Source organism: Chiloscyllium plagiosum, chromosome 32 (assembly GCF_004010195.1).
Source record: "Chiloscyllium plagiosum isolate BGI_BamShark_2017 chromosome 32, ASM401019v2, whole genome shotgun sequence".
NCBI classification, from domain to species: Eukaryota; Metazoa; Chordata; class Chondrichthyes; order Orectolobiformes; family Hemiscylliidae; genus Chiloscyllium; species Chiloscyllium plagiosum.
Window position 1 is genome coordinate 6,005,862 of NC_057741.1, and position 12,867 is coordinate 6,018,728.

The following is a 12,867-nucleotide window of genomic DNA, read 5'->3' on the forward strand; positions in this document are numbered from 1 at the left end:
CTATCCTTAGTAGCCACACACGTAGACGACAATCAACATGAATTTGACTGGGACAACACTACCATTATAGGACAAGCCAAACACAGAACAGCCAGGGAATTCCTAGAAGCATGGCACTCATCCACAAACTCCATCAACAAACACATCGACCTGGACCCAATATACCGGCCACTACAGCGGACAGCTGAAACTGACAACCGGAAGCGGCAGGGACAGGCCACTATAAATACCGGAGGAAACACCACAGAAGCGCTTCACAGGAGGCTCCCAAGCACTGAGGATGTCACCTAGACAGGGGACGAAACGTTTGCAACAAAAATTTCCAGCTCGGCGAACAGAACCACAGCAATTGTAGGCTTATGGTTTAAGAATTGCAGTTTTGTTGCAGCAGCTTTCTTCCTTCAGGTGGTGGGCTGAGGAAAATTAATAACATCACATTGTTATGGACCAGGCCAGACCTTCTCAAAACACTTCAAGAAGGTAGCCCAGACCCTAACTTTGCTCGTTGTTTTAAGCAGGTGTAAAGTGGATATTCCAGGAGAGATGCAACTGGTCAAACCACTTAGTTTCAAAAAGATTACCGAATTAAGCACAAACAAAAAAGAACAAAGGGCTTAACTATTTCCGAAAACCCAACAGATTATCCCAACTTTAGGATGCAGTTCCAAATTCCTGCAACAATCTCAGAAACACCCCTTGGCCAAAAGAAAAAAAAATCAAACGCAGGAGAGAAGTCAGAGAGAGGGAGGATCAGCCTGGAGCTGCTTCTTTGGGTCCAGCAGCTTCACGGCCTGACTGCCTGCTTTCAGTGAACAGCCAGACTGCTAAAACCAACCCAGAGAGAAGCTGAGCTGGGAGAACTGGCCAGTCCTCTTTCATTTGTACAAGTATTTATTGCAAGCCGTTTGCCTGAGGCAGTATCTGTTCATTATAATCAAATTGGCCCTGAGGTCCATCCAAGCCCAGATGCTTCGGAATTGCTGCTTTTACAACCTCTCTGAAAATAAAAGCCAAGGACAGCGTGAGCTTTTTTGTTGCACTGAGTTGGTGAAATAAATATCTGGACAAGGCTAGTAAGCCTGTTTGTATAAACGCTGTTTTTTCTTAGTATTTATAAACTGTATTTTCTTCTAAACGTGCTGTGATTTCAAAACCTTCTATATAACTTGGATCAGCACCCTTCAGATTTTTTTTGTAAAAGAGAATGAGGGGTAGCGTACTCACTGTACTTAAAGAATGTAGCCTTTAGTACTGGCTGTATTTATAACTTTGGCATTTTTATTTGCAAATAGAGCACTTTTTTGGATCTTGAAAGAAACTGTTTTCTAATCAAAATAAATCAGTTCTGTCTTCTTCATAACCAGGGCCTCTACAGATGTATGGCTTTCTGTACTCAACGAAACTGAGACTGTTGAAATTATCCTTTTGTTCAAAACCTCTGTCATCCAAAGCTCATGTACCATTGATCTTCAGTCAGTTTTCCAAATATCTGCTGACAAAATGTTGGAGTATTTTATAAAATACCGCTGACCATTATGTGAGTTTCCCTCCAGCAGGGTATTCTGCCTGATGCAGAAATCTCAAGTTATCCCTCATAATATAAGAGACTGGTTATAGTTATTGTAGTGTTACAGAATCCAAACAGACACTGATTGCAGTTACTTATTGTATACAGACATTACATTCCTCAGATACCTAAATGTTTGGATTCATTTTAAGCTATCCCGTTACTACAGTGCACTTTGATCCAGTGGTGTGCAATGCTTCATGTGATCCCAGGGTTGGGGTGTGAGACCTTCATACTTTAAATGCAGTGATGATAACATCGGTGTTTCTGTTAAAGGCATACTAACCATGAGGCATAATACAACAGCATCTAGATTTTCAATCTGTCCTGTTGTACCTTTAAATACAAAGTAGAAGTGGAAAGGCTGAATTTTTCAAACATGTCCAATTTGTAAATAATTACAAACAGCGCGATTTGCGTAGCTAAATATATGCAAAAATGTTTACTGTTTTTATGGATGAAAGGTACATTCTCCTGTCTCTATTTCCATCATTGATTTCACATAATCCCAGAGAGAAAGATCCAGCTTGTTTGCTGCAGTGGATGACTAGCATGGGGTAACTTTCTCCTTTCACCCTTTGTTACATATCTTGGATGGATTTCTAATCATGGTTTATGCCATGACATTTCTGTTAGGCCATGTGTTGACAGGCCCGAAGATCAGGCCCGACAGGTAGTACAGGTATTAACCCTGTGCTGGGATTATCCTGCACCATGCTTTAGCCAACTGAGCTAACTAGACCCTTGAATGCAACCTAGCTCCATTCAGACCAAGTAGGAGTTAGTAATATACAGCAAACCCTAAATTCACATGTCCCACTTAACATTGTTTTGTTTGCATTTTGTTTTATTCGGGCCCTGTCTGTTCAGGTTTCTTTGGTACTTCCCATTTTACATTCTCTCACACAGCATTTCATTGCACTGTCCACTAATCAGCATTGGCGTCATTTGACATCAGGATCCAGCTGGTGCCATGGGAACGCAGAGGAGCTTTAGATTAGATTAGATTAGATAAATCATTACTTTTTTCAAGAGAAACCAAATGGGACAATCAGTGCCAAAGTAAACAAAAGGGATAATTTATGGCATTAACTGATACAGAGGCATCTATTTGGAGGAGAAGAAAAAACGTTGTCCAATAATCCTCAGATAATGTTTTCAAGTAAATGTGAATTGACACAGGATTTATATTATGCTTAGTGATTTATTTTGCGAAGTATTTCAGCTATGAATGCACAGTGGTCCATATGTGATGCAAAATATTTCAACTTGTATATCCTTTTTTTCCCAGGCAAACAAATATCTGAAGGAATCTAACTCCAGCTTCAACATAGGTTGCAGTGGAAACTTGCATTAACTTAAAGTCATACATTTCTGGAATGTAATGACAATTTTAAGTGAGATATACTATGTTGTTCATTTTGTTTCCTCTCACATTTTGCTTATTATCTTTCCTTTGTTATTTTACATCTTTTATATGGTGGAGGAAATGTTTTTGCCCCCTATCAGTTTGTTTATCTGTATACAATGTATCTCAAAAAGTACGAGACAGATATCAATGAAACTTCATACATGAATGAAAAATTACTCAACGTAGAATTGATTCATTTTGGAAAAAGTGTGGAACTAGATCCTTTTTTAAGGAGATAGGATGAATTTTGTTAGAATAATATGAGGTTTTTTTTGGTTAGAATATTACAGATTGTTTTAATATGTTACAGATTGTTCCAGTTACTGTGGTGTAATTTATTAGAACTGTCAAAGTGTGAACAGACTTTTCAGAGCAGATTATTGTTATGATGCATCATTGGTAGATGGAATGTCTTAATTAAAACATGTTTTTGGCTTTGTAGTTACAGAGCATCAACAGTCAGGGAAAAGCCTCAGGGAAGAGCTACATAATTGTAATAACGCTGAGGTAACACACCACAGTGGAGATATACATTCTGCTAAATGCCTTTTTCACTTGTTATGTTATTGTTAAGAATAAACAATAGTAATGACATGCCCCCACACAAGTCTCAATTTTAAATCTACCACTTGGAATGATACTGAGGCAACTAGCCCACAAAAATTCTTTGTTGAATCCCTGATCTGTGCTGAGTAATCTGATTTTAGATAAATATTTGGATTAATGATAATCTCTTTCCACTTGCCATTTAGCTCATTGTGATAGTAGATGATTACAATTCATGCTCTCAGGCTAAGGAGTGAAAAGCAAAGTCTAATTCTGTTCCTGATTACTATGTAGTTACTTTTAATGGAAAGTACAAATATCATACAATGCCAAGATCAAACTTGTCTTGAATTCACACAGAGTCAAACAGTATACTGCTGGGGACACATGCATGAAGGATGGGCAATTGAGGTATGGGAGGGTTGTCCAACTCTGGACCCTGTTTAGCATCTTTGAGGCAAGGAAAGACAAAAGTGATAGATTAAAGTTTGAAGTTCGAACACAGAAATTAGGAGGAAAATGATACTGAGCCCCTCAAGCCTACTCTGCCATTCAATTGAACCAGTTTCTCCAAATTCCTGCCATCCCTGATAACCTTCTAACCCCTTGTTTATCTATCTTCGCCTCTACAGAAAATTCAAATAATGCAAAAAAATGTTCTGCTTCTGCTGAATTTTGAGAAAGATAGTTCAAAGACCCGTGATCCTCTTTGAGAATGCTTTAAATGGGAGACCTATTGTTTTGGAACAATGCTGAATATTACTTTTGTTGATTTTTCCCTTGCTATGTTAAGGCAATGAGTTAAACCAAAAATGTTAGTTATCAAACTAATAAATATAAACAGGGTACTTCAGTATTATCGAACAGTGCATCCAGTGGGATCTCCAGAATGTTTCTCATGTACAGGACAATCTAATATGCAGGAAATGTCATCAGCTGGGAAAACTCAAGCTCTTGGTTTCAGAGCATGTGCAGAAGCTGGTATCACTACATGACAGCCCATTTCAGAAGGTGGTCACCCTGGAGTTTAAGACTAAGCAGGTAGAGAGGGCATGAGGTATTACCTAGGGCATGAGGTATTACCAGACAAACAAGGAGGAGCAGGCAGTTAGTGCAGGAGTCACCTGAGCACCCTTCACTCTTTAATTGGTTTTGTTGTAAATACTGCTGATGGTGATGGTTCTTCTGGGGAATACAGTTAGTACCAAGACCATAGATGGCTCAGCTGTGCAGAGGTGGGGGGGAGAGGGGCGGAACAAGAGCACCAGGAAATTCTATAGTTCAGTGAATATGTACAGATTTCAAGGAATGATGAGGAAGGAGGGTGAACACTACAGTTCATGGTTCATATTGGTATCAATGACATTGGATGGAAAAATGGGTGAGGTCCTGCGGGCAGATTTTAGGTAGCTGGGAAAGAATTTAAAAAGCAGGTTCTCAAAGTTAATAATCTCCAAGTGGCTCCTAAGAATGCTAGTGAATACAGAAACTTGAGGATATCGCAGGTGAATGTGGTTTGAAGCAATAAGTGCAGGAATAATTGTTATAGATTCCTCAGGCATCCAGACCAGTTCGGGAACATATAAAACCTGATAGTTCCAGTTCTATTAAGTTCCAAACTAATAACATGGTTGGGAGGTGTGCTAGTGCTGTCAGGAATATTGCAAACTGTTAGCAGTGGGATGAGATCCTCAATGAAGAGACAGAAGGGAGAGATAAAGCTGGTGATGGAAGGCAGAAAGTCAAAGCTAGAAAATAGGTAAAGAAAGGAGTTCAGTAATTAATAGTTGATGCTTCAATCCAAGAAACTTAATAAATTAAACTGATGGCTTGAGAACATGAGTGATGTAGCCAGAACACAACATACCCAACATGTGAAGCGGCTTTCTGGAGGTTAGTGAATGTGTACTTGACAGATTGGAGTTACACCACCATGTAGAGCAATGGTTTCCTCAGACAGGTACACACCCTAAAAGAGGGTATGGCTGATCTGTTTAGTGGGTACTTTTTTCTTAATTGTGTAATCGCACATTTTCAAGGATGATTTTTTTTTCTGACTCCTACCTCACCCTCTCAGTAGCCCAGGAGTCTTCAACCCTCTGGACTGAGCACTGACCACTGTTCCCTCCAACCACAGGTTACTCTCTCCCTCATGCTGGCTGCTGGTAGGCAGTCTGAATGAGACGTAGTTGCGCTTATTAGTAACAAGGGGAAGTGAAAAAGAACTTGTGACTGAAGGAGCAGCAGGACGATGAGTGGAGTCACATGTGCATCAGCATCAGTATGACGGTGGGTACAAAAAGCTGCAGCTACTTAACATAATGCTGCCTGATTGGGCAGGCCGGACTCAGCAGTCAGCGCACTACTGGGTGGCTATGGCTTGCCTGGTCAAGGCCAACAAGCTGATGAAGCAGCCTCACAACTGAGCAAAAGGAATGATTGGGGATGGAGCCTTTGGGAACAGGAGTTGTTGCATGTGTGAGTGTACGGAGGGGCAGCAGTATGGGGACGTGGGTGTGACCGCTTGAGTGAGTGATTGGGGGAGATTGAAATGAGGAACTGCCAAGTGAGAGAGTGGAAGAGAGGCGATTGAGAAAGGGTCTTATAAATGAATGGATGAGTCAGTGAATAAATGGATTAGGAAGAGATATTGTACAGTAAGTGAGGGGAAGTGGAGTTGGAAAGAGGAACGGGTTTGTAAAGAGTGTGGTGAGGATAGGGATAATTAGGTAAGGTGGCACAATAGTTAGCACTATTGCCTGACAGTGCCACAGACCCGTGTTCAATTCCCGCCTCAGGCGACTGACTGTGTGGAGTTTGCACGTTCTCCCTGTGTCTGCGTGGGTTTCCTCCGGGTGCTCCGGTTTTATCTCACAATCCAAAAATGTGCAGGTCAGGTGAATTGGCCATAGTGTTAGGTGATGGGGTAAATGTAGAGGAATGGGTCTGGGTGGGTTGCTCTTCGAAGGGTCGGTGTGGGCTTGTTGGGCCGAAGGGCCTGTTTCCACACTGCAAGTAATCTAATTTAAAAATAAGCTGTCTGTAGGGGTGCACAAAACAGTTATACAACTGAAACGGTTTCTTTGCCAAAGATACATGGGAGTCGCTGATATAGATGTTAGTGCGAAGGAAGTTGTCCCTCACTAGAAACTCAGAATAGTATACTGCACAGTATCTCGACTAGCTGGTCTTCAGAACAGAGTTGACCTTGACTGAATGTTGCAGACTGGCACATTCCAAGCTCCAGGACTACATGCTGAGGGACACACTAAAGCTTGGAGGAGCTGCTGCCAAGGGGCAGGGGGAAAGGTTAGTGTTGGAGGAATTCCTGCTGAAGTTAAATGGGGGTCCGTTCAGGTATTGGACCCTCCTCGTGCCTCAAATGCAGGTAAATATAATCTCATTCAAGTAGGGCTTGCCTTTGGTTTGTTTGGATAGAGTCAAGCAACTATCATTTATTTGTTTTGTTTCCTTCATATGTTATTGTACAGAACTGAGCTGCATCTGTGACTATGTATAAAGAGATTCTTTTTGAATAAAGTATATTTTTGAAATTTAAAAAAAACTGTACTGAATCTCAAATTGCAAATTGTGGAATATGTCCTTTCTCCTGAAACTGACACTTATCACATTGGAAAGAATAAACATTGATGCCAGAATATGAATTTCAGAACCAGCCTTGCTCAGCATGGAACAAGTGTCTACTTTCATCTACAATCCATAACAATACCTGGTGAGGTGGAGTGAAACAAGAACAGTTTGGGGACTTTAGGCACTGTCACTTGATCCACTTACAATCAGCAATTTTCTGATCATTTACATGACTGTATTGTCTTTAAGGCTTAGTTCAAACTTGTTTAACACCAAATTCCTATCAGTGACATTTATGAAGCTGCAAAGGTATTTCATATAATCTAGAAATTGCTGAGCAACTTTTCAGTAAAAGATAACAAATCACATAATCAATGATGTGAAGGACAATAATGAGGCTGGAAAAAGACAAATAATGACGAAACAATAGAATTTGAAAAGAGGCAATTACTTATAACTTTCAGCTACATGTTCACCAGGCACTTGAAATGGTTATAGAGGCTGTGTAAGGAGGAAGGAGCTGCAGTGCTGTGCAACCAGTGCTCAAAGCTATCAAACATTTTAAGGTTAGTGATGTATTAGAATGAACAAAGAATGTGAGTTCTCAATGAATATAATTTACAAGGCTGGCAGTACTTCCCATTTCATTAATGATTTATTGATTTTTCACTATTGGCTTAATGTACAAAAGTCACTGGAATATAAATTCTTCATCTTTCTCCCTGTCTATAATTTGTTCAAATTAAGAATAAAAGTGCACATTTATTAAATTGTAACTGAGATTCCAGGGACTGACACCGCAATAATATTTTAGAGTGGCCTGCGGTCAGATTTGACCACAGGGCACGGTACTCTTGCAGCTCTCAGTACTGACGACTGTCCTTCCCTGCATTTCTCATCAAATATCAAGAGCAAGCCCTCTGCAGGGCTGGCCTTTGAACCACAGATTGTGAAGCAAGTCAAGGGACAATTTTGCTCCTGTTCACCAGGCTCAGCACTTGCTGTTGGTGGCCAGACAGCTGCCTGAAGAAGTCTCTATTATCTTTTGGGCCTGAGGGAGGGAATGAATTGGGACTCCAAATGTTTTTATGCCTGCCTGAGCAATCATCAGCTTATCCCTGGGATCTCTGCACATTTTCTGACCTATGTGTATTTCAGGGCACCATATATTTGAGTAACTTCACCCCTCTATCCCCTCTTCACAACATCCCACCCCATATACTGGGAAGCTTATAGAAATTAACTATGAACAGCTAAGGCAGGATAAAGGGTGCATTTCATCCTATTTCCTTGTCATCTTTATGATGGACCAAAACAGGGCTTCTTAAAATGACTGAATAAGTCCTGACTAAAACAATAGGAGTATATCTGCATTATAATGGTGAACTGCTCCACTTACCCCTAACCCATAGAATTCCTACGGTATGGAGAGATGCCATTTGGCCCATCAAGCATCCCACACAGACCCCTACTCTGTCCCATAACCATGCATTTACAATGAATAATCTGCACATCCTTAGATAATACAAGGCAACTTAGCATGGCCGATCCATCTAGCCTGCACATATAGGCCATACAGTCATGTTGTGAAACTTGAAAGGGTTCAGCAAAGGATGTTGCCAGGGTTGGAGGATTTGAGCTAAAGGGAGAGAATGAACAGGCTAGGGCTGTTTTCCCTGGAGCATCGGAGGATGAGGGGTGACCTATTAGAGGTTTATAAAATCACGAGGGGCATGGATAGGATAAATAGACAAAGTATATTCTCTGGGGTGGGGGAGTCCAGAGCTAGAGGGCATAGTTTTAGGGTGAGAGTGGAAAGATATAAAAGAGACCTAAGGGGCAACTTTTTCATGCAGAGGATGGTACGTGTATGGAATGAGCTGCTGAGGGAGTGGTGGAGGCTGGTACAACTGCAACATTTAAAAGGCATCTGGATGGGTATATGAACAGGAAGGGTTTGGAGGGATATGGGCCGGGTGCTGGCAGATGGGACTAGATTGGGTTGGGATATCTGATTGGCATGGACGAGTTGGACTGAAGGGTCTGTTTCGGTGCTGTACATCTCTATGACTCTATGACTCATACAGCACAAGAACAGACTCTTCAGTCCAACCAGTCCCTGCCAAACATAATTCCAAACTGAACTAGTCCCACCTGCCTGCTCCTGGCAAATATCCCTCCCAACCTCTCTTATTCATGTATTTATTCAAATATCTTGTACCCACATTCACCACTTCCTCAGGAAGTTCACTCCACATGCAAACCACCCTACCGTGTAAAACTTTTACCGCACGTGTCTTTTTTAAATCTTTCTCCTTTAACCTGAAAAATGTGTTCCTGATCTTGAAATCCCTCATTCTAGCATAAATCTTTGGAAGGAAACTGGAGCATCTGATGGAAACCGAGGCATCCAATGGAAACCCACACAGACATGAGAGAACATGCAAACCCCACACAGACAGTCACACCAGGTTGGAATCCAACCCAGGCCTTTGGTGCTTTGAGACAGCAGTGCTAACCACTAAGCCAACATGAAACTGTCTGAGAAATTGACTCCCCAGTGAAGAGAAAGCTCTTCTAAAGATCCTGACGAAACTTGATCAGGTGGGATGTGGAAATGAGGTTTCCTCTTATGGGAGAACTGAACTGAAGGCGGGTCACTGAAACATTAACTGTTTTCCCTTCACAGATACTGACAGACCCAGTGAATTTCTCCAGCATTTTTTGCTTTCATTTCAGATCTTCAGCATCCAGAGTTCTTTGTTTTATTTGAGGTTGATAGATTCTTGATTATCAGGAACACGCAGATGTGTAGAGCAGAGGTTAAAGTCAAATCAGTAAAGGTTTCGTTGAATGGCAGAGTAGGCTGAAAGGGAGGAGGAGCCTCTATTTGTTCCCTGTTTGTTTGTATCTTGTTGCAGTTTATGTAGTGTGACACTTGCTAATTATTGAAAATATTTTCTTTATTAATGCATTTTAAAGGACAGTGATGAAGACCACAAATTCTAAAATTATGCAAATCATGATTGGCTTTGAATTTGTTGACAAGAATTTTTATTTCTAGAGTACAGGTAGAATTAAAATAAAACTATGAAAACGTTTTTGACAACTTTCAGATCCTTGCAGGCAGTGTCAAGCCACAAACCACTGTTATAATCCTAGCTGATGGTAATACTGAACAAGTCAGATTTCAGAATGAAACTTGATAGACCAAAAGGTTTACTTTTGTATTTGTTTACTCATGGAGGTCACTGAACATTAGCATGGAAAAAGGGTAACTTCTCAGTAAAATGTGAGTATCTGTAAAGTTATTACTTGGATAAAGAGATTGCTCTTACTTTCTGGTGTCTGGAATATATTCTTCAACATTTTTCTTGGCTAGTGTCATATAGTTTGTGTTTTCTTTTTTGTGTAAGAAACTTTTCATTCTTTTGTTAAAAGTGCATTGGCAGTCTCTTATGAATATATTCCATATACAAGAAAATATGAGTTATCTGTTTTTATCTAAATAATAAATGCTTGATACTTTATAGATACTTAAATCTTAACGAGAAGTTACCCTTTCTCCGTCTGATGTTTTTTGATCACCTGGCATAGCTGTAATCGGCTTCCTTTTGGCAAATTGTTCACTGGATGCTATTGTGTATTCACTGGATGCTATTGTGTTTAGGTAATACCTCTTCCTGAAACCCTTAAAATAAACTGATAATTCAGCTTTCAATTAGGTTTTCCTAAAAGTAGGTTTTCAACAGTATTGTAGAATGTCTTCTTCTCTGTTACCCCACAGCATCTGCTTCTGCAACTTCCTTCAAACTGACTTCTAAACATCTTAGGACTTGTCCCAAGCCCTGACTACTTGGAGACTGTTAGTAATGCCACTTCTGCAGTTATGGGTCTCTGTCCAAGATCCCACTTTTTCAACATCAGATATATGGGAACACCACCACCTTCAAGTTCCCCTCTAAATCACGCACCATCCTGACATGGAAACTGTCGTTGGGGCAAAATCCTGGAATTCACTCCCTAAGGGCATTGTGGGTCAGTTCACAGAAGATAGACAGCAGCAGATCAAGAAGGGCAGCTCATCACCATCTTCTCAAGGGCATCAAGGGATGGGCAATAAATGCTGGCCCAGCCAGCGACACCCACATCCCACAAATGAATTTTAAAAAGCATTCACAAAATATGGATTGTACATGAATCAACAGATGGACTTTCTGCATATTATGGTGCTAACAATCGCACATCCACATGATGGGTGCTACAGGTAAATAGCATCAGAATATTTTATGAAAGATGCACATTTGTATTCATTTATTAATAGCTATTTGTCCACATGGACTTCTTTGAAAGGGTCTGAAAATCCCAGATTATTAATCCCAGAGTCTTCAAAGGAAGTACAAATGCATTATGATAGAGTATTTTTAATTGGGTCATTTAGCTTTCATTAATATTAGACATCTCAATAGTTATATAAATTCAAATCCCAATATGCTCATTGCATAATATCACCATATAGTATAATACTCAATTCTAAGAGGAAATACAGGACAGAATAAGGCTATTTGGCCCATTGAGTCGGTGCTCTCTGTAGAGCTCTCTGTATATTAACAGTCAATTCCATTCACCAGTTGGCCTGAAAATTTATTTCCCTCAAGCAGCTTCCCAATTTGCTTTTGAAACATTCAGCATTTGTAACTTTGTAACCTTTTTAACTTCCTAGTTATTACTATTGCTGAGTAAAACGTTCTTCCTTACATCTGCCTATTTACTTTGGCCAAAACTTTAAAGCTGGGTCCCTCCAGTCCTTGTACGGTGTACTCAAAGAGCATATCTAACACCATCATAATCATGTCCACCCTCTATCAAATCATGTCCACCCTCTATCAAATCGTGTCCACCCTCTATCAAATCGTGTCCACCCTCTATCAAATCGTGTTCACCCTCTATCAAATCTCTCTCTGTTTCCCTTGCGCCAAGAAGACCCACCCCAGGTTCGTTTTTATTCAGTCACAGGATGTGGACATCACAGGTTAGTCCAGCATTTATTGCCCATTCCTAATAGCCTAGAGAGTAGTTGGGAGTCAATATTACTGTGGGTCTGGAGTCACATGCAGGGTGGGCTAGATAAAGATGACAGTTTCCTTCCCTAAAAGTTAAAAATTACACAACACCAAGTTATAGACCAACAGGTTTATTTAGAGCACTAGTTTTTGGAGCGCAGCTCCTTCATCAGGTGGTTGTGGAATCCACAATACTCTCATTGTGGCCAAACAAATAATCTTGCTAACAAGATGTCTTGATAATGGGAACGTCACAGTTGAGTGGCAGAAGAAGTACTCAAATTCCACGCAGTATTTGAAGGCTTGAAGAAAGAAAAGAAATTGCTAGTTTTCCTGCTGCTTATCATTCTCTAACGATTTCTCATGGATATGCAGAGTTATGATCACTGCAGTAAGTGCCCCTACGTTCATATAGAATCCAAATTAGCTGTTTGAATTGGATATCCAAACTCATACATCATGAGCATCCACTTGACTGAGCCAGTTTATTTTCATAAAATCTTGGATATATCAAGTGCACAGATAATTTCTGCTGAGATACTGGTGCCAGATCCCAGTTCAACAATATAACGACAAGATTGCTGATAGATACTGATTACACCTTGTGTAATGCTGAGCAGTACAAAACTAGAATGCCCCAGCTTCAATGTTCAATTTGTACGGTGTGTGCTCTTCTCAATTAACATAAT